Source organism: Mesoplodon bidens, assembly GCF_964165515.1.
Source record: "Mesoplodon bidens genome assembly, chromosome: 20".
In the NCBI taxonomy this organism is placed as follows: domain Eukaryota; kingdom Metazoa; phylum Chordata; class Mammalia; order Artiodactyla; family Ziphiidae; genus Mesoplodon; species Mesoplodon bidens.
Window position 1 is genome coordinate 4,095,733 of NC_138181.1, and position 21,158 is coordinate 4,116,890.

Sequence of the window (21,158 nt, forward strand, 5' to 3'; positions counted from 1 at the left end):
AACATATATGTACCCAACATAGGAGCACTCCAATATATAAGGCAAATACTAACAGCCATAAAAGGAGAAATTGACAGTAATACAATAATAGTGGGGGACTTTAACACCCCACTTTCATCCAAGAACAGATCATCCAGAAAGAAAATCAATAAGGAAACAAAGGCCTTAAATGACACATTAGACCAGATGGACCTAACTGATATTTATAGAGCATTTCATTCAAAAGCAGCAGAGTAAACATTCTTCTGAAGTGCACATGGAACATTTTCCAGGACTGATCACAAAGCGAGTCTTGGTAACTTTAAGGAAATTGCAGCCGCAGAGCACAGGGAGATCAGCTCAGTGCTTTGTGACCACCTGGAGGGGTGGGATGGGGAGGGTGGGAGGGAGGGAGATGCATGAGGGAAGGGATGTGGGAACAGATGTATATGTATGACTGATTCACTCTGTTATAAAGCAGAAACTAATTTTAAAAAAAGAAAATTGAAATCATATCAAGCATCTTTTCCAACCACAATGCTATGAGATTAGAAATAAACTACAAAAAAAACTGTAAAAAACACAAACATGTGGAGGCTAAACAATATGTTACTAAACAACCAATGGATCACTGAAGAAATCAAAGAGGAAATAAAACAATACTAACAGACAAATGAAAACCAAACCACAATGATCCAAAATCTATGGGATGCAGCAAAAGCAGTTCTAACAGGGAAGTTTCTAGCAATAAAATCTTACCTTAGGAAACAAGAAAAATCACATATAAACAACCTAAACTTACACCTAAAGCAACTAGAGAAAGAAGAACAAACAAAACCCAAAGTTAGTAGAAGGGAAAAAATTATAAAGATCAGAGCAGAAAGAAATGAAATCGAGACAAAGAAAACAACAGAAAAGATCAATGAAACTAAAAGCTGGTTTTTGAGAGGATAAACAAAATTGATAAACCTTTAGCCAGACTCATCGAGAAAAAGAGGGGGAGGGCTCAAATCAGTAAAATTAGATATGGCACAGTAGAAGTTACAACAATCACCATAGAAATACAAAGGATCATAAGAGACTGCTAAAAGCAACTATATGCCAATAAAACAGACAACCTAGAAGAAATGGACAAGTTCTTAGAAAAATATAATCTCCCAAGACTGAACCAGAAAGAAATAGAAAATATGAACAGACCAACCACAAGCCCTGAAATTAAAACTGTGCTTTAAAAACTCCCAACAAACAAAAGTCCAGGACCAGATGGCTTCACAGGCGACTTCTATCAAACATTTAGAGAAGTGTTAACACTTATCCTTCTGAAATTATTCCAAAACACTGCAGAGGAGGGAAGACTTGCAAACTCATTCTATGAGGCCACCATCACCCTGATACCAAAACCAGACAAAGATACCACAAAAAAGGAAAATTATTGGCCAATATCACTGATGAACACAGATGCAAAAATCCTCAACAAAATACTAGCAAACCAAATCCAACAATACATTAAAAGGATCATACACTATGATCAAGTGGAATTTATCCCAGGGATGCAAGGATTTTTCAGTCTCTACAAATTAATCAGTGTGATACACCACATCAACAAATTGAAGAATAAAAACCATATGATCCTCTCAATAGATGCAGAAAAAGCTTTTGAGAAAATTCAACACCCATTTATGATAAAAACTCTATAGAAAGTGGGCATAGAGAGAAGCTACCTCAACATAATAAAGACTGTATATGACAAACCTACAGTTAATGTCATACTCAACTGTGAATAGCTGAAAACACCTCCCCTAAGATCAGGAACAAGACAAGGATGTCCACTCTCACCACTTTCATTCAACACAGTTTTGGAAGTCCTAGTCATGGTAATCAGAGAAGAAAAAGAAATAAAGGAATCAAAACTGGAAAAGAAGAAGTAAAACTGTCACTGTTTGCAGGTGTTTGAAGATACTATACATAGAAAATCCTAAAGATGCTACCAGAAAACTACTAGAGCTCATCAATGAATTCAGTCAAGTTTCAGGATACAAAATTAATACACAGAAATCTGTTACATTTCTATACACTAACAATGAGAGATCAGAAGGAGAAATTAGGGAAACAATCACAGTTACCATCATATTAAAAAGAATAAAACACCTAGGAATAAATTTACCTAAGGAGGCAAACGACCATTATTCTGAAAACTGTAAGATGCTGATGAAATAAATCAAAGATGACACAGATGGAAAGATATACCATGTTCCTGGATTGGAAGAAGCAATATTGTCAAAATGACTATACTACCCAAGACAATCTACAGATTCGATGAAATCCCTACCAAATTACCAATGGCACTTTTCACAGAACTAGAACAAAAAATCTTAAAATCTGTATGGAGACAGAAAAGACCCTGAATAGCCAAAGCACTCTTGAGAAAGAAAAACGAAGCTGGAGGAATCAGGCTCCCTGAGTTCAGACCATACTACAAAGCTACAGTAATCAAAACAGTATCATACTAGCACAAAAACAGAAATATAATTCAATGGAACAGGATAGAAATCCCAGAAATAAACCACCCACCTATCATCAATTAATCTACAATAAAGGAGGTAAGACTATACAATGGAGGAAAGATAGCCTCTTCAATAAGTGGTGCTGGGAAAACTGTATAGCTACATATAAAAGAATGAAATCAGAACACTCCCTAACACCATACAGAAAAATAAACTCAAAATGGATTAAAGACCTAAATGTAATACTGGACACTATAAAACTCTTAGAGGAAAACATAGGAAAAACACTCTTTGACATAAACCACAGCAAGATCTTTTTTGACCCACCTACTAGAGTAATGAAAATAAAAACAAAAATAGACAAATGGGACCAAATTAAACTCAAAAGCTTTTGAACAGCAAAAGAAACCGTAAACAATATGAAGACAACCCACAGAATGGGAGAAAATATTTGTAAACAATGCAACCGACAAGGGATTAGTCTTCAAAACAAACAGCTCATGTGGCTCAATACCAAAAAAAACGACCCAATCAAAAAATGGGCAGAAGACCTAAATAGACATTCCTCCAAAGAAGACATACAGATGGCCAAGAGGTACACGAAAAGATGCTCAACACTGTTAATTATTAGAGAAATGCAACTCAAAACTACAATGAGATATCCCCTCACACCAGTCAGAATGGCCATTATCAAAAAGTCTACAAAAAATAAATGCTAAAGAGGGTGTGGAGAAAAGGGAACCCTCCTACACTGCTCATGGAAATGTAAGTTGGTGCAGCCACTGTGGAGAACAATATGGAGGTTCCTTAAAAAAACTAAAATTAGAACTACAATATGATCTAGGAATCCCACTCCTGGGCACATATGTGCAAAAAAACATGGTTTGACAGGATACATGCACCCCAATGTTCACTGCAGTGCTGTTTACAAGAGCCAAGACATGGAAGCAACCTAAATGTCCATCGACAGAGGAGTGGATAAAGAAGATGAGGTACATAAAAATAATGGAATATTACTCAGCCATTGAAAAGAATGAAATAATCCTATTTTCAGCAACATGGATGGAGTTGGAGATTATTATACTAAGGGAAGTAAGTCAGACAGAGAAAGACAAATATCATGATATCGCTTGTATGTGGAATGTAAAAAAAAGATATAAATGAACTTATTTACAAAACAGAAACAGACTCACAGACTTAGAGAATGATCTTATGGTTACAGGGGGAAGGGTGGGGGAGGGGAGGGATTGGGAGTTTGGGACTGACATGTACACACTGCTATATTTAAAACAGATAAGTAACAAGGACCTACTGTATAGCACAGGAAACTCTGTTCAATATTCCGTAATAACCTAAATGGAAAAAGAATATGAAAAAGAATAGGTACATGTATAACTTAATCACTTGGCTGTACACCTGAAACTAACACAACATTGTTAGTCAACTATACTTCAATATAAAAACAAAACAAAACAAAAAGGTGTAAATCTTTGTGACCTTGGATCAGGCAACAGTTTCTCAGACGTGACACTTAAAGGAGAGGCAACCAAAGAAAAAATTGATAAACTGGACTTTATAAAAATATAAAAATTTAAACAGAACCCACAGAATGGGAGAAAAATATCCGCAAGTCACATATCTGATAAGAGTCTACCATCCAAAATATATAAAGAACTCTTACAACTCAACAATTAAAAGACATTAAAAACCCACCTTAAAAATTGGTAAAGGATCTGAGTGGACAGCTCTCCAAAGAAGATATACAAATGGCCAATAAACACATGATAAGATGCTCAACATTATTTGCCATTAAGGAAATGCAAATCAAAACCAAAATGAGGTATCACTTTCACATTTACTAAGATGGCTATTATCAAAAAACAAAATATAGGTGCTTCCCTGATGGTGCAGTGGTTAAGAATCTGCCTGCTATCCAAGGAGAAACACACTAAGACACATATTAATTGAACTGTCGAAAATTAAATACAAAGAAAACATATTAAAAGCAGCAAGGGAAAAACAACAAATAACACACAAGGGAATCCCCATAAGGTTAACAGCTGATCTCTCAGCAGAAACTCTGCAAGCCAGAAGGGACTGGCAGGACATATTTAAAGTGATGAAGAAGAAAAACCTACAACCAAGATTACTCTACCCAGCAAGGATCTCATTCAGATTTGATGGAGAAATTAAAACCTTTACAGACAGTCAAAAGCTGAGAGAGTTCTGCACCACCAAACCAGCTTTACAGCAAAAGCTAAAGGAACTTCTGTAGGCAAGAAACACAAGAGAAGGAAAAGACCTACAATAACAAACCCAAAACAATTAAGAAAATGGGAATAGAAACATACATATGGATAATTACCTTAAACGTAAATGGATTAAATGCTCCCACCAAAAGACACAGACTGGCTGAATGGATACAAAAACAAGACCCATATATATGCTGTCTACAAGAGACCCACTTCAGACCTAGAGACACAAACAGACTGATAGTGAGGGGACGGAAAAAGATATTCCATGCAAATGGAAATCAAAAGAAAGCTGGAGTAGCAATTCTCGTATCAGACAAAATAGACTTTAAAATAAAGACTATTAGAAGAGACAAGGAAGGACATGACATAATGATCAAGGGATTGATCCAAGAAGAAGATATAACAATTGTAAATATTTATGCACGCAACATAGGAGCACCTCAATACATAAGGCAAATTGTAACAGCCATAAAAGGGGAAATCGACAGTAACACAATCATAGTAGGGAAAATTAACACCCCATTTTCACCAATGGACAGATCATCCAAAATGAAAGTAAACAAGGAAACACAAGCTTTAAATGATACATTAAACAAGATGGACTTAATTGATATTTATAGGACATTCCATCCCAAAAAACCAGAATACACATTTTTCTCAAGTGCTCATGGAACATTCTCCAGGACAGATCATACCTTGGGTCACAAATCAAGCCTTGGTAAATTTAAAAAATTAAAATTGTATCAAGTATCTTTTCTGACCACAACACTACGAGACTAGATATCAATTACAGGAAAAGATCTGTAAAAAATACAAACGCATGGAGTCTAAACAATACACTACTTAATAACGAAGTGATCACTGAAGAAATCAAAGAGGAAATTAAAAAAAAATAACTAGAAACAAATGACAATGGAAACACAATGACCCAAAACATATGGGATGCAGCAAAAACTGTTCTAAGAGGGAAATTTATAACAATACAAACCTAACTTAAGAAACAGGAAACATCTCGAATAAACAACCTAAACTTGCACCTAAAGCAATTAGAGAAAGAAGAAAAAAAAAACCCAAAGGTTAGCAGAAGGAAAGAAATCATAAAGATCAGATCAGAAATAAATGAAAAAGAAATGAAGGAAACGATAGCAAAGATCAACAAAACTATAAGCTGGTTCTTTGAGAAGATAAACAAAATTGATAAACCATTAGCCAGACTCATCCAGAAAAAAAGGGAGAAGACTCAAATCAATAGAATTAGAAATGAAAAAGGAGAAGTAACAACTGACACTGCAGAAATACAAAAGATCATGAGAGATTACTACAAGCAACTCTGTGTCAATAAAATGGACAACCTGGAAGAAATGGAAAAATTATTAGAAATGCACAACCTGCCAAGACGAAATCAGGAAGAAATAGAAAATATGAACAGACCAATCACAAGCACTGAAATTGAAACTGTGATTAAAAATCTTCCAACAAACAAAAGACCAAGACTAGATGGCTTCACAGGCGAATTCTATCACACATTTAGAGAAGAGCTAGCACCTATCCTTCTCAAACTCTTCCAAAATATAGCAGAGGGAGGAACACTTCCAAACTCATTCTATGTGGCCACCATCACCCTGATACCAAAACCAGACAAGCATGTCACAAAGAAGGAAAACTACAGGCCAATATCACTGATGAACATAGATGCAAAAATCCTCAACAAAATACTACCAAACAGAATCCAATAGCATAATAAGAGGATCATACATCATGATCAAGTGGGGTTTATTCCAGGAATGCAAGGATTCTTCAATATACAAAAATCAATCAATGTAATACACCATATTAACTGAAGGAGAAAAACCATATGGTCATCTCAATAGATGCAGAGAAAGCTTTTGTCAAAATTCAACACCCATTTATGATAAAAACCCTCCAGAAAGTAGGCACAGAGGGAGCTTTCCTCAACATAATAAAGGCCATATATGACAAACCCACAGCCAACATCATCCTCAATGGTGAAAAACTGAAAGCATTTCCACTAAGATCAGGAAGAAGACAAGGTTGCCCACTCTCACCACTCTTATTCAACATAGTTTTGGAAGTTTTAGCCACAGCAATCAGAGAAGAAAAGGAAATAAAAGGAATGCAAATTGGAAAAGAAGAAGTATACCTGTCACTGTTTGCAGATGACATGATACTACTATACATATAGAATCCAAAAGATGCTACCAGAAAACTACTAGAGCTAATCAATGAATTTGGTAAAGTAGCAGGATACAAAATTAATGCACAGATATCTCTGGCATTCCTGTACACTAATGATGAAAAATCTGAAAGTGAAATCAAGAAAATATTCCAATTTACCATTGCAACACAAAGAATAAAATATCCAGGAATAAACCTACCTAAGGAGACAAAAGACCTGTATGCAGAAAATTATAAGACACTGATGAAAGAAATTAAAGATGATACAAATAGATGGAGAGATATATCATGTTCTTGGATTGGACGAATCAACATTGTGAAAATGACTCTACTACCCAAAGCAATCTACAGATTAAATGCAATCCCTATCAAACTACCACTGGCATTTTTCACAGAACTAGAAGAAAAATTTTCACAATTTGTATGGAAACACAAAAGTCCCTGAATAGCCAAAGCAATCTTGAGAACGAAAAACGGAACTGGAGGAATCAGGCTCCCTGACTTCAGACTATAGTTACAGTAATCAAGACAGTGTGGTACTGGCACAAAAACAGAAAGATAGATCAATGGAACAGGATAGAAAGCCCAGAGATAAACCCACGCACATATGGTCACCTTATCTTTGATAAAGGAGGCAGGAATGTACAGTGGAGAAAGGAGAGCCTCTTCAATAAGTGGTGCTGGGAAAACTGGACAGGTACATGTAAAAGTATGAGATTAGATCACTGCCTAACACCATACATAAAAATAAGCTCAAAATGGATTAAAGACCTAAATTTAAGGCTAGAAACTATCAAACTCTTAGAGGAAAACAAAGGCAGAACACTCTATGACATAAATAACAGCAAGATCCTTTTGGACCCACATCCTAGAGAAATGGAAATAAAAACAAAAATAAACAAATGGGACCTAATGAAACTGCAAAGCTTTTGCACAGCAAAGGAAACCATAAACAAGATGAAAAGAGAACCCTCAGAATGGGAGAAAATATTTGCAAATGAAGCAACTGACAAAGGATTAATCTCCAAAATTTATAAACAGCTCATGCAGTTCAATAGCAAAAAAACAAACAACCCAGTCCAAAAATGGGCAGAAGACTTAAATAGGCATTTCTCCAAAGAAGATATACAGACTGCCAACAAACACATGAAAGAATGCTCAACATCATTAACCATTAGAGAAATGCAATTCAAAACTACAATGAGATATCATCTCACACCAGTCAGAATGGCCATCATCAAAAAATCTAGAAACAATAAATGCTGGAGAGGGTGTGGAGAAAAGGGAACACTTTTGCACTGCTGGTGGGAATGTGAATTGGTACAGCCGCTATGGAGAACAGTATGGAGGTTCCTTAAAAAACTAAAAATAGAACTACCATATGACCCAGCAATCCCACTACTAGGCATATACCCTGAGAAAACCATAATTCAAAAAGAGACATGTACCAAAATGTTGACTGCAGCTCTATTCACAATAGCCCAGAGATGGAAACAACCTAAGTGTCCATCATCGGATGAATGAATAAAGAAGATGTGGCACATATATACAATGGAATATTACTCATCCATAAAAAGAAACAAAATTGAGCTATTTGTAATGAGGTGGATAGACCTAGAGTCTGTCATACAGAGTGAAGTATGTCAGAAAGAGAAAGACAAATACCGTATGCTAACACATATATATGGAATTTAAGAAAAAAAATGTCATGAAGAACCTAGGGGTAAAACAGGAATAAAGACAGAGACCTACTTGAGAATGGACTTGAGGATATGGGGAGGGGGAAGTGTAAGCTGTGACAAAGTGAGAGAGAGGCATGGACATGTATACACTACCAAACGTAAGGTAGATAGCTGGCGGGAGGCAGCCACATAGCACAGGGAGATAGCTCGGTGCTTTGTGGCCGCCTGGAGGGGTGGGATAGGGAGTGTGGGAGGGAGGGAGACACAGGAGGGAAGGGATGTGGGAACAGATGTATATGTGTGACTGATTCACTTTGTTGTAAAGCAGAAACTAAAATAAAAGAATAAATGCATTCTTCTGATATTTAGGCTTCTTGGGAGTGAGAAATAGATATTAGACTTAATTACTAGCAAAATTACATTAGACTGCTTAAACTAATGTATCATAACTTTCCCTTAAATTGCACATTCTTTTTAATCCAGTAAGAAGGTAAATGAAAGACTTTTGTAAGTTTTAATATGGAAAGATCTATGGTGCCATTAAAGCGAAAACCTTGCGGGAAGAAAAAAGAGTCATGTACCAAAATGTTCATTGCAGCTCTGTTTACAATAGCCAGGAGATGGAAACAACCTAAGTGTCCATCATTGGATGAATGGATAAAGAAGAAGTGGCATATATATACAATGGTATATTTCTTAGCCATAAAAAGAAATGAAATTGAGCTATTTGTAATGAGGTGGATGGACCTAGAGTGTGTCATACAGAGTGAAGTAAGTCAGAAAGAGAAAGACAAATACTGTATGCTAACACATATATATGGAATTTAAGAAAAAAATGTCATGAAGAACCTAGGGGTAAGACAGGAATAAAGACACAGACCTACTTGAGAATGGACTTGAGGATATGGGGAGGGGGAAGCTGTGACAAAGTGAGAGAGTGACATGGACATATATACACTACCAAATGTAAAATAGATAGGTAGTGGGAAGCAGCCGCATAGCACAGGGAGATCAGCTCGGTGCTTTGTGACCGTCTAGAGGGGTGGGATAGGGAGGGTGGGAGGGAGGGAGACACAAGAGGGAAGAGATATGGGAACATATGCATATGTATAACTGATTCACTTTGTTATAAAGCAGAAACTAACACACCATTGTAAAGCAATTATACTCCAATAAAGATGTAAAAAAAAAAAAGAATCTGCCTGCTGATGCAGGGGACATGGGTTTGAGCCCTGGTCCAGGAAGATCTCACATGCTGTGGAGCAACTGGGCCCATGTGCCACAACTACTGAGCCTGCACTCTAGATCCCACGTGCCACAACTACTGAAGCCTGCAACCCTAAAGCCTGCGCTCCACAACAAGGGAGGCCACTGCAATGAGAAGCCCGTGCACTGCAAGGAAGAGTAGCACCCGTTTGATGCAACTAGAGAGAGCCCACGTGCAGCAACAAAGACCCAACACAGCCAAAATAAAATAAATAAAATAAATAAATAAATAACGTGTTGGTGAGAATGTGGAGCAACTGGAGCCCTTGTACACAGCTGGTGGGAAGAAAAAGTGGTTCAGCACTGTGTAAAACAGTCTGGTGGTTCTTCAGAAAGTTAAACATAAAATTACCATATGACCCTGCAATTCCACTAATAGTTATATATCTCAAAGATATGAAAACAGGTACATACAAATACACATACAAGTGTTTATAGCAGCACTAATCACAACAGCCAAAAGGCAGAAACAATGCAAACATCCATCAACAGATAAACAGATAAAGAAATTGTGGTATGTGTGTGTGTACATACATATACGTGTGTGTGTGTGCGTATATACACACACACATACATATATTGGGTTGGCCAAGAAATTCGTTTGTGTTTTCTGTAAAATCTTACAAAAAACCCAAACGAACTTTTTAGCCAACTCAACACACACACACACACACACACACACACAAAATGAATATTACTCAACCATGAAAAGGAATGAAGTACTGATACAAAAACATGGATGACCCTCAGAAACATTATGCTAAGTGAAAGAAGCCACATACAAAAGATCCCATATTGTATGATTATATTCATATGAAATATCCATAATAGGCAAATCCATAGAGACAGAATGCATAGTGGTTGTCAGGGGCTGGGGGAAGGAGTGAATAAGGAATGATTGCTTAATGGGTATGGGGTTTCCTTTCGGGGTATTGAAATGTTTTGGAACTAGACAGAGGTGGTGGTTGCACAATATTGTGAATATTGTACTAAATGCCACTGAATTGTTTGCTTTTAAATGGCTGATTTTATAGTATGCGAATTTCACCTCAGTTAAAAAAAAGAACCGCAATGAGATACTTCACACCTACTAGGATGGGTGTAATTTTTTTAAAGTTTTTTTAAACAAGTTTAGGTGAGGACGTAGATAGTGGAATGCTCATACATTGCTAGTGGGATTGTAAAATGGTGCAACTACCTTACTTGTGAAACAGTTTGGCAGTTTCTCAAAATGATAAACAGAGTTATCACATGACCCAGTAGTTTTGCTCCTGGAGAACTGAAAACATATGCTCACAAAAAGAACTCTACACAAATGTTCATAGCATTATTCTTAATAGTCAAAAAATGGAAACGGCTTAAATGTCTATCAACTGATGAATGGATAAATGAAATGTGTTATATTCATACAATATTATTCAGCCATAAAAGAAATGAAGTACTTATATACACTACAAAATGGACAAACTTTGAAATCACCATGCTAGGAAGCCAGACCCAAAAGGCCACATACTATTTGATTCTATTTACATGACATGTCCAGAACAGACAAATCCATTGAGGTAGAAAGTAGAATAGTAGTTGCCAGAGGTGGGCAGGGGTTAAATAGTGAGTGACTCCTAATGGGTACTAGGTTTCTTTTTAGGATGATAAAAAGGTTCTAGAATAAGATAGTGGTGGTATTTGTGCAAACTTGTTAATATACTAAGAATTCACTAACTTGTATATTTTAAGAAGGTGAATTTATGGTATATTAATTATATCTCAATAATAAAAGGTACTAAAACAATCAGATGATCCACCTAAGAATAAATGAACCTTGGACTACATCTTGCATGATATACAAAAATTAACTTGAAGTGGATCATACACCTAATATTGAACAAACAAGTTCTAGAGAACAAAGGAGAAAATCTATGTAATCTTAGATTAGGCAAGAATTTCTTAGCTACAACACAAAAAGTATCATCCATAAAAGTTGAAAAAATGATAAACTGGACTTAATCAAATTATAAAACTTCTGCTCATTAAAAGAGCATGAAATGGCATAATACAGAAGAAAAGTAGGTAAAGCACATATAAAATTTGTTTATATACAAATAGTAATAACTATTACATGAGGATTAATATGACACTATTTTTAAAGCTCTGAAATATAAATTATAAGAAAACAAACAATTGAATTAAAAATGGTTAAAAGATTTGAAGAGACACTTTAAGTTGTTGATGGCAAATAAGCAGATGAAAAGGTACTCAATGTTACTAGTCACTGGAGAAAAGCAAAGTACACCACAATGACATACCCCTACACACCAATCAGAATGGCTGAAACTGAAAGAACTGACAATGCCAAGTGCTGGTGAGAGTGTAGAGAAACTGGAACTCATATATTCCTGGTAGGAATGCAAGATGGCACACATCCTTTGGAAGACAGTTGAACATATATTTACTGTAGGATCTAGAAGTCCAATTCCTGATATGTATCCAAGAGAAATAAAAATACATGTTCACATATGAATATTTATACAGGTTTTTTCATAACTGCCAAAATCTGGAAGCAATCCAAATGTTCTTCAATTGGAAAATGGGTAAAGAAACTGTGATATAACAGAACATAAACTACTGATATATACAGTAACATGCATGAATCTCAAATCTCAAATGCTTTATGCTAAATTAAAGAAGCCAGACTTATAATGCTACATATTGTATGATACAATTTATATGATATTCTGGAAAAGATATAACTACAGGGATAGAAAAACAGATCAGTGGTTGCCAGGGGATGGGGATGGAGGAAGAGGCTGACTACTAAAAGGCACAAGGGAACTTTCCGGGGTGATAGAAATGTTCTATATTTTGATTGCTGTGGTGGTGGTTACATGATTGTGTTTATCAAAGCTCACAGAACTGTACAGTAAAAAAGGGTGAATTTCACTCTAAATTATAACTCAATAAGCCTGACTTTAAGAAAACATAGCTTTACAATGAGTACACATGTAAAAAATAGCAAGTTAGACCAAAAAATGGAACTCTGTAGAAGCACTGTCATTTGGCTTAATAGAACCTCTTTCAGCCCCCTGAACATACACTTAGTCTACATTAAAACAAATGAAATCAGACAAGCAAAATAATAATACCATGTTTTAATCACAAATAGCATTTGCCTCAGCCATGAAATATTCACTAGCATTTTAAAGCAAAACATATTAATGAATTTAATAGTATCCACCAAATTCCCAAATTTTAAAAAACATATTTGAGGTCACATTGACACCAGCAAAGTCCTTGCCACAGGAAGTCAGCTTTATTTAAAAGATATTTTGGGTGGACTGTTTTCAAATCACTAGATATGAGTGACTAAACCACAGAAGGTACCTGCCAGCTTAGTGAACTGTCTTTGAGCTCCAGCTCAGAATTTAGCTTTTCTTCTCTCCCCAGTTCTTAAACTAAAAGTTCACATATATGGTACTAAGAATGCTGTTTAGTTGAGCCAAGAAACAGTCAAGGCTTGATGACTATATCTGACACCTGTTGCTGGGTTTACTGAATGGGGATGGGCTGAGAGTCCTTGATGCTCCAGATATATTCTCTAGATGATAGTGATACATAATCTTTACCCTGTTCAAATTTTGAAATGCAAACAGCAATGTCTGAAAGATTTTTTTTGTTTGAATAAGGATTGTATTTGTTTCTCTGGCCATTCTACCTTCATAGAACCCAGAAAGGGGTATCTCACAAATAAAGTGGCAAGTGCTAACAAGTTAGGAAGCTTAGTTTAAAATAAACAAACAAACAAACAAACAAACACCAGCATCGTCAGCAATCATCCCTTTGCAGCCCACAGGTCCATTAGCTCACTCTCAGGGGACTCCGTGGCTAAACTACTCGGTGAACACTAGGGTCCGAGGCAGTGATGACTCAATGGCAAACACGAGATGCTCAGCAAGCAAACATTCCCCAGACGCAGCCTTATGCTGAAGTGACTGGAGTGCTCCAAGTGCATCCAGCTTCGCGGCTTCTCTATTTCCCCCATGTTTTGGTATTCAACAAAATAACCCATCTCCTCATTAAGATAAGCTGATAAAGGAGGCAGCAATACAGAAGGAATTAAATATAATGACATAACAACAAATAAAATGTGGAATACCTTGCTTTTAGCTAATTCCTTTTCCAAGTTGCATTTTTCTTCTGCTATTTCTTTCTCAGTTTTATTAACCTTCCCAAGAGAAGGGAAAAAAAAGAAATGGGTCATTTTAAAAACAGCAGACAGGCTCTACTATAGCAGATACACCCTGCATGTCAATTAATACCTACACTGCAGAGATAGCACATCCTCTCAGCAAAGGGGCCACTCGCGGAGTCTCTGAGGCAGAGCAGACTTCACAAAGAGCCCTGAAATTAGAAAGACACGTCCGCATGTCAGACTCTGCCGGTTCTTTCCTAACTAGGAAGACAGGGCTGTTTCCCCTTACATTGTTTCCGCTACACTGTCCCACTTCTACTGGGAAAATCGAGTTTTAAATGTGACTCCTTAACTAACATGAGGATGTGTGAATGGTTAACATTCACTCACGCTATATAAGGGCAACTATTTGGCACAGTGCACTCACGTGCTAAAAGACACAGATTAGCCACCCAAAGGTTTCTTTCATGGGCAACTCAGACAAACTGCATCTGGGTTGTATTTCTTGTCTTTTGCACTTACAAGAAAATTTTAAAACAAGATCAGCACCACAACCAGGAGGTAACATAAATCTGCCTCTACCTACCTCTCCCTGAAGTCCTTCTTTCTCCTCTAGCAGAGAGGTCTTCTCTTGCATTGATGCTTCCAGTTCACCTCGCAATCTTGCAATAGTTGATTCTAGCAGCTATTTTTGCACAGCTGCCCTCTTCTCAGCATCCTGTGCTTTCTGGATACACTGGTTATTCTCAAGGACTAAATGGTCCCTGCAGGAAGAGAACAAGGAGATATGAAAGCTGAATGAGAGTTCTTCTTTAACAGAAAGACTAAATGTTTTTACAGAACATATCTCCTGCCTGAGAGCAGTTACCAAAATGTTCTAACAAAACTAGTTCCTTTAGGGCAGAGTCTTTATTTTTGTGACTGGCCCAGCAAATGCAGAATTAAACATTTTCATTAAAGATAAGAAATACAAATGCAAAAACAAAAGTTGCCCACAGTTTACTTACAGATGCATTTGGAGTTGTGTTTTCTCATTCTGAACAGTCTGAAGCTCACTTGTGATACTGACATGGGCTGCATCCAGCAGTAAGTTTTGTTCTTGAAATGTCTGTGTCATCATTTTCTGTTCTTCCTGAGTGTTAGAAGCAATATTAAAAGTTGAGATGCCAGAAGTCATTTGATAGAGTATCACTCTAAACAACTGACCAAAGATACTGATACTTACAAAAGACAAATTTAAGTTATATAAATAGAACCCATTTTTAAAAGAATTTATCTTAATGTCCAGCTTGCTCTTTGTACCTACCCTGGCCTGACCACAATTCTATCATTTTATAGCTCTTCTAGCCAATAATCAAGAGGTATTATTTATCCAGCTTGCTGCAAAATTTATAAAACTCCTAACATGAACAAATTTTTAGATACCATGTACAAAATAGACAACTGATAGGAACATACTGTATAGCACAGGGAACTCTACCTAATGCACTGTGGTAACCTAAATGGGAGGGAAGTCCAAGAGGGAGGGGATATCTGTATGTGTATGGCTGATTCATTTTGTTGTGCAGTGGAGGCTAACACAACGTTGTAAAGCAACCATACTCCAAAAAAAAAACATATTAAGTATATTTTGGTACTTCAAAATTTCAACATGATACTATATTTTAAAAAGTAAAACAATATCAACGTATATAAAGTGAAATGATCGCTCCACCTCTATCTCCCCCACATCTCTTCCAAATAATCCCATTCTCCAGGGACAATCATGTTTCATAGTTTAAATTATTTTGACAGTATCTGAAATTGCACTCAGACACTGCTACAGCAGACGTCTATAACTGTTCTGCACAATTTCCTCTTGCTTACTATTTTCAATTATCAAACCAGCATTTTTATGCACACCTCCTCTACCTACAATTTATAAAGCTTTTGTAAATATAGTACATATTAATAATTATATTTGTAAACATATTTTAAAACACTTCTTTTTGAACAATATTTGATTGCAAGGTAAACCTTCACACCTTCATACTTGGTAAAATGGGATCTCACTTGTGTCATATTCCAAGGTTTTAAAATGTTTGTGAAAGTGTTACATACATAAGTCACATTCTTCAGTCTACTAAATTGTAAGTTCCATGAAAGTAGGGACTTGTCTTGTTCACTGCCATAATTCTATCTAGATCTAGCAACATACTTGCATGAGGTAAACACTAAATGCTTGCTGAATAAAACATACTTATTGAGTACCTGTTATGTGCAAAACACACTTAGCCCTATAGGTAATAACAAAGGTATGTAAGACAATGACCTAGGAATGTAGTACAGGAAATGAGCCATGCACATAAACTACTACTATAGAATGCAGAACAGGAGAAGCAACATAACATAAATGATTAAAAACACTGAGTCTGGAGTCAAGTCTAGATTTAAATCTGGCTCCACCCTATACTAGCTGGGTGATTTTGGGCAAGTTGATTAACATCTCTAAATCTTATTTTTATTATCTGTAAAACGAGGATGATAAATATCCCTTTATGTAACTGCTAGGATTAAAGGAGGTAATATATGTAAAATCCTTAGCACAATGCTTGGTATATAGTAAATACGCTCAAAAAAGAAAAAAAAAGAGAGAGCCTTATTATTACAGCCTGTTTAGTGTCCTAGCAGTAGAAATTAAAAGACAAAACTGATTTTTTCTGATTGGAGTGATCAAGCTTCTGTGTGAAAGTGAGTCTTAAAGAATGAACACAATCTCAAACAGTTGAAAATGAAGTAAAGACCATTCTCAGCAGAGGGAATGGCATAAGCAAAATGGGAAAGCACAGGTCTTTGGGGAAAAGATAAATACTTTAGGGTCAGTCATAAGTATTCTCCATAATTCTATCAATACTGGGACAGGTAATTACTTTTCCTAAAGTAATGATATTTGAGAAGAAACCATTAAGAAAGCTCTGAGTGTAAGGCCAAATGACCCCTCTGATGAAAACAGAAAACAACTAATTAAAAAATTAAATAATTCAGAAAAATCCTTGAAATTAATTGCTAAAATATTTTATGTATCCAGTTGGCTATTTGTATTTCCTGATCTCTTAGCCAAGGAGGCTTCCTGACGACTCTACCAGCAATTGACTAGTGTTAAAAATGAATACCTGCAGAATGGCTTGGTGGTCAGCAATGATTCTGGTATTTTCCATTCAAACAGTCTGAAGCATTCTGTTCAGCTCTGAACACTTTCTAGTCAGTTTGTCATTCAAAACCTAAGACAACATATACAGCAAAGCACAGATCTCTCCAATAAATAAGTAAATTATGTATCATCATTTTTAACAATGGCATAGTATTTCACCATACATGTGAACTTAATTTATTTAACCTAATCTCAATTGATATTTCATTAGATTATAAAATACTTTCAAATATTTGGAGTCATCATCCTAAACAACTGTAAATTAAAAGGGGAAATTTGGTGATAAAGTGGAACAACTGAAGCATTTGGCAGTTTACCAATCTTCCATTCTTCATAATTTTGAATGCTGGTCAATTACAGCAAGACATCTACAGAATGGAATTTACAATGTAGATGCATGGCCAATGTTATAGAAATCCTTTCTCAAAACTGGATGATGAGCTTTCAGAACTGTTTAGCTGATAACAAAATATCTAAGCTCCTTCATCACCAATTACAGTATTCAAAAAAGCAAAATACAGATCACTGTGTCATTTCACAAGATTAACCTTCCAAAATAAAACAAAAATCTTTTCTGTAACATACATGTAGTTAGTTTATAATTCTCTTGTCCTTTTGGTATTTTGAAATTTGTATTCCTGTGGAAAATATTTATCTTAATTCTCAGTTGTTTTTGCAAAGTATATTTGGTAAGGATCTTATGTTTTAATGTATAAACTCTTTAAGGATGGGGCAAATAACTCTGAAGGGTTAATAGAAAAATCCCTCAAAAAAACAGCAACAAGAAAGGAGAGATAAAGATTATCTGGACAGCATCATAAGTGGGGCAGCATCATAAGACAGGAATACATTCATGGGCATTTTAAAGTTATAACCAGATGCACAAACTACTTATCAAGGAATACTTGGGGGTAAGACAGAGGAGAACTCTTGCTCCTTGAAAAGAAATAGCTCATTTTCTTTACAGCTAGATTGCTGGGCTCAAATTCCAACTGGGTCACTTACTAGCTATATATATATATATATTTTTTTTAATTTATTTTTGGCTGTGTTGGGTCATCATTGTTGCACGCTGGTTTTCTCTAGTTGCTGTGAGCAGGGGCTACTCTTCATTGCAGTGTGTGGGCCTCTCATTGCGGTGGCTTTTCTTGTTGCAGAGCACGGGCTCTAGGCTCGAGGGCTTCAGTAGTTGTGGCATGCGGGCTCAGTAGTTGTGGCTCGCAGGCTCTAGAGAGCAGGCTCAGTAATTGTGGTGCACAGGCTTAGCTGCTCTGCAGCATGTGGGATCCTCCCAGACCAGGGCTTGAACCCTGTTCCTTGCATTGGCAGGCGGATTCTTAACCACTGTGCCACCAGGGAAGCCCTAGCTATATTATTAAACTTCTCTGTATATCAACTTTCTTATCTTTAAAATGGGAATAATAATAGTTCTAAAGAAGTCCTATTGAGAGGATTACAATTTGTTAGTAACATGAAGTGCTTAGAATTGTGCCATGACTGTAGTATGGATTCAGTAAATGTTAACTATCATTTATAGTAAGAGTAGTAGTAGTTACTGTTATCATTATTTTATGAAAGAACACATTTTGTATTTTCTTTATCATAAAAAGAGCATAACAACACTATGATCCTAACATTGAAATAATCAAATTGTACTAAGAAAAAGTTCTTTTAAACGATCGATACTATTTCTTTGGGCCCTATGAGAAATAACTCAGTTGCTTGCATATGTGGTGACTCCTCTCCATATATATGCATATACAGAAAACATCAGCTGAATGTGGGAACCACCATCCCACATAAAATGATTACACATAACTCCAAAATCAGCAAGTATTTATTAGGTTCCTACTGTGCTTTGCCATAGAAGATACAAAGAAAGTATAAGATAGCCCTTGGCATTGAACTGCTTAGAGTTTCATAGGGGGAAATAAAAGGTATACATTTAGTGAGTAAATTAGAAAGCAAACAAGGCAAAGTTTAAACTAGTGCATGGTTTAGCAGTATATCTCAAATACCTACGTATCACAGGAATTTAGAGGGTGAAATGGGAAATGTGGTTAATTTGATGATGTTTCACAAATGAAGTAAATCTTATGGAAATAAAAATTTTGGATGATGGCAATGGATGAATTCATGTAACCAGATTAATCTTGGTTCTTGGTTCTTTAACTGAACAAAATTAACATCTAAACACTAGAGAAATGGGAAGATTTACCTGTGCTTTTTCTGATGCTTCATGAAGGGATATTATTTCAGACCTCAAATATGCATTTTCTTCATGGTCCTTGTTGAAAGACAACTGTATATCCTACAGGAAAAAAAAGAATTTCTCTTTTTCTACATGTAAGAGCTATTACATGTATCTCTATCAAAATACCTGTTCTGTATTGTGGCTAGTACCAATTCAAGTTCTAATATACATAGATAAGTGTCTTATAAAGGATTTTTTAAAATCTTGATATATCCAACTCCCAAACTTCTCTTAATTTATAAATTATTTATCAAAACTATTTATTAAAAATATTCTCATACTGGGACTCCAATTAGAAAGAATTTGCCTAAAAACAAACCTTGATATTTACCTGGTATCCTTATGTCAAAAAAATTCTACTAAGATGAAATATTTTTAGTTTATGTTACATACACATTTCTTCCTATTAGTAGTATGAGCTTATTATTTCAAAGAAACACATGCAAGGATCTTTTAAAATTATAAGTAGGGGAAGAGATTTTCATCAAGGAATACCTGAGGGTGGAGCAGAAGAAAGCACCTTTGCTCTGTGAAAAAAAAATGTTCTCTTTGAGATGAGGGAAAGTTGATAGGGATGTGAGTTTTGGGCTGGGTTTTACCTAATAGGTACTTAGTCAAATGGGGAAGAACAAAGTCTAAGTCCTCTTCCTTCAGAGAGAGAACCACTTTTCTAGCTTTCCAGAAGAAGCATCTCAAGAAAAGTTAACATCATATAACATCTACACCATGAGATTGATTTAGAAATGTCTTGATATAAAAGTAGTAACATTTATTCTATTTTTTATTTTTTATTGTGGTAAAATACACATAACAAAATTTATCATTTTAACCATTTTTAAGTCTTTTTAATGAAATGTCTTTTTTATTGAAGTATAGTTGACTTACAATATTGTGTTAGTTTCAGGTGTACAGCACAGTGATTCAGTTATATATAATAATAATAATATTAATATTATATATTATATACAAATATACATTATATTATTATATAATTACATATAACAATATGTATTCTTTTTCAGATTCTTTTCCCCTGTAGGGGAAAGGGGCGGGGAAGGATAAATTAGGAGGTTGGGATTAACATATACACACTACTATATATAAAATAGATAACCAGCAAGGGCCTACTGTATAGCACTATACTCATTTTAACTATTTCTAAGAGTACAGTTGACTTAAAACTATTTAAGTGTTAAGTGTTAAATTCAGTGGTAGTAAGTACATACATTCATGTTGTTGATAAACCATCACCAAAAATAGTTAATATTTCTTACATTTCATTAAAAAAGCTTCCCAGCAATTCATTTGCAATAGGTATAAAATGCAAACAAGTCTCATTAGTTTTGCCAACTCACCTTTTTTCAAACTATACTAACCTGAATGAAATGATTTATTTCCTAATACCCAGTTGACAACAGTTCTGGATATACACTCATTTACACTGAAACTTTTTTTCATAAAGATTTTAGGAGAATCAGAAGGACTGTAAACCAACATGAGTGAGGAAATACTATTTAGTGAAGAGATGAAAGAAAACCTCTGTACTCAAAACCTCAAAACCTACCTTATTTTCTTCAACCAACTTGGAAATGAGGTCATCTCTAGAAACTAAAAACAAAAAAAAGTCCACATAACTACGATGATAA

The 21,158-nt window shown here is 35.5% G+C and overlaps 1 pseudogene across 1 annotated transcript in view; it reads right to left on the reverse strand.

The window, feature by feature from the left end:
• Positions 1-21,158, reverse strand: part of LOC308608046 (coiled-coil domain-containing protein 150-like) — a 102,999-nt pseudogene that overhangs the window by 61,632 nt on the left and 20,209 nt on the right. Inside the window, exons 8-13 of the transcript in view lie at positions 21,077-21,120; positions 19,477-19,569; positions 17,221-17,328; positions 15,076-15,200; positions 14,655-14,832; positions 14,033-14,101 (exon numbers count right to left, since the gene is read on the reverse strand). The product of the transcript in view is annotated as a coiled-coil domain-containing protein 150-like (transcript). The remainder of the gene's footprint in view (positions 1-14,032; positions 14,102-14,654; positions 14,833-15,075; positions 15,201-17,220; positions 17,329-19,476; positions 19,570-21,076; positions 21,121-21,158) is intronic.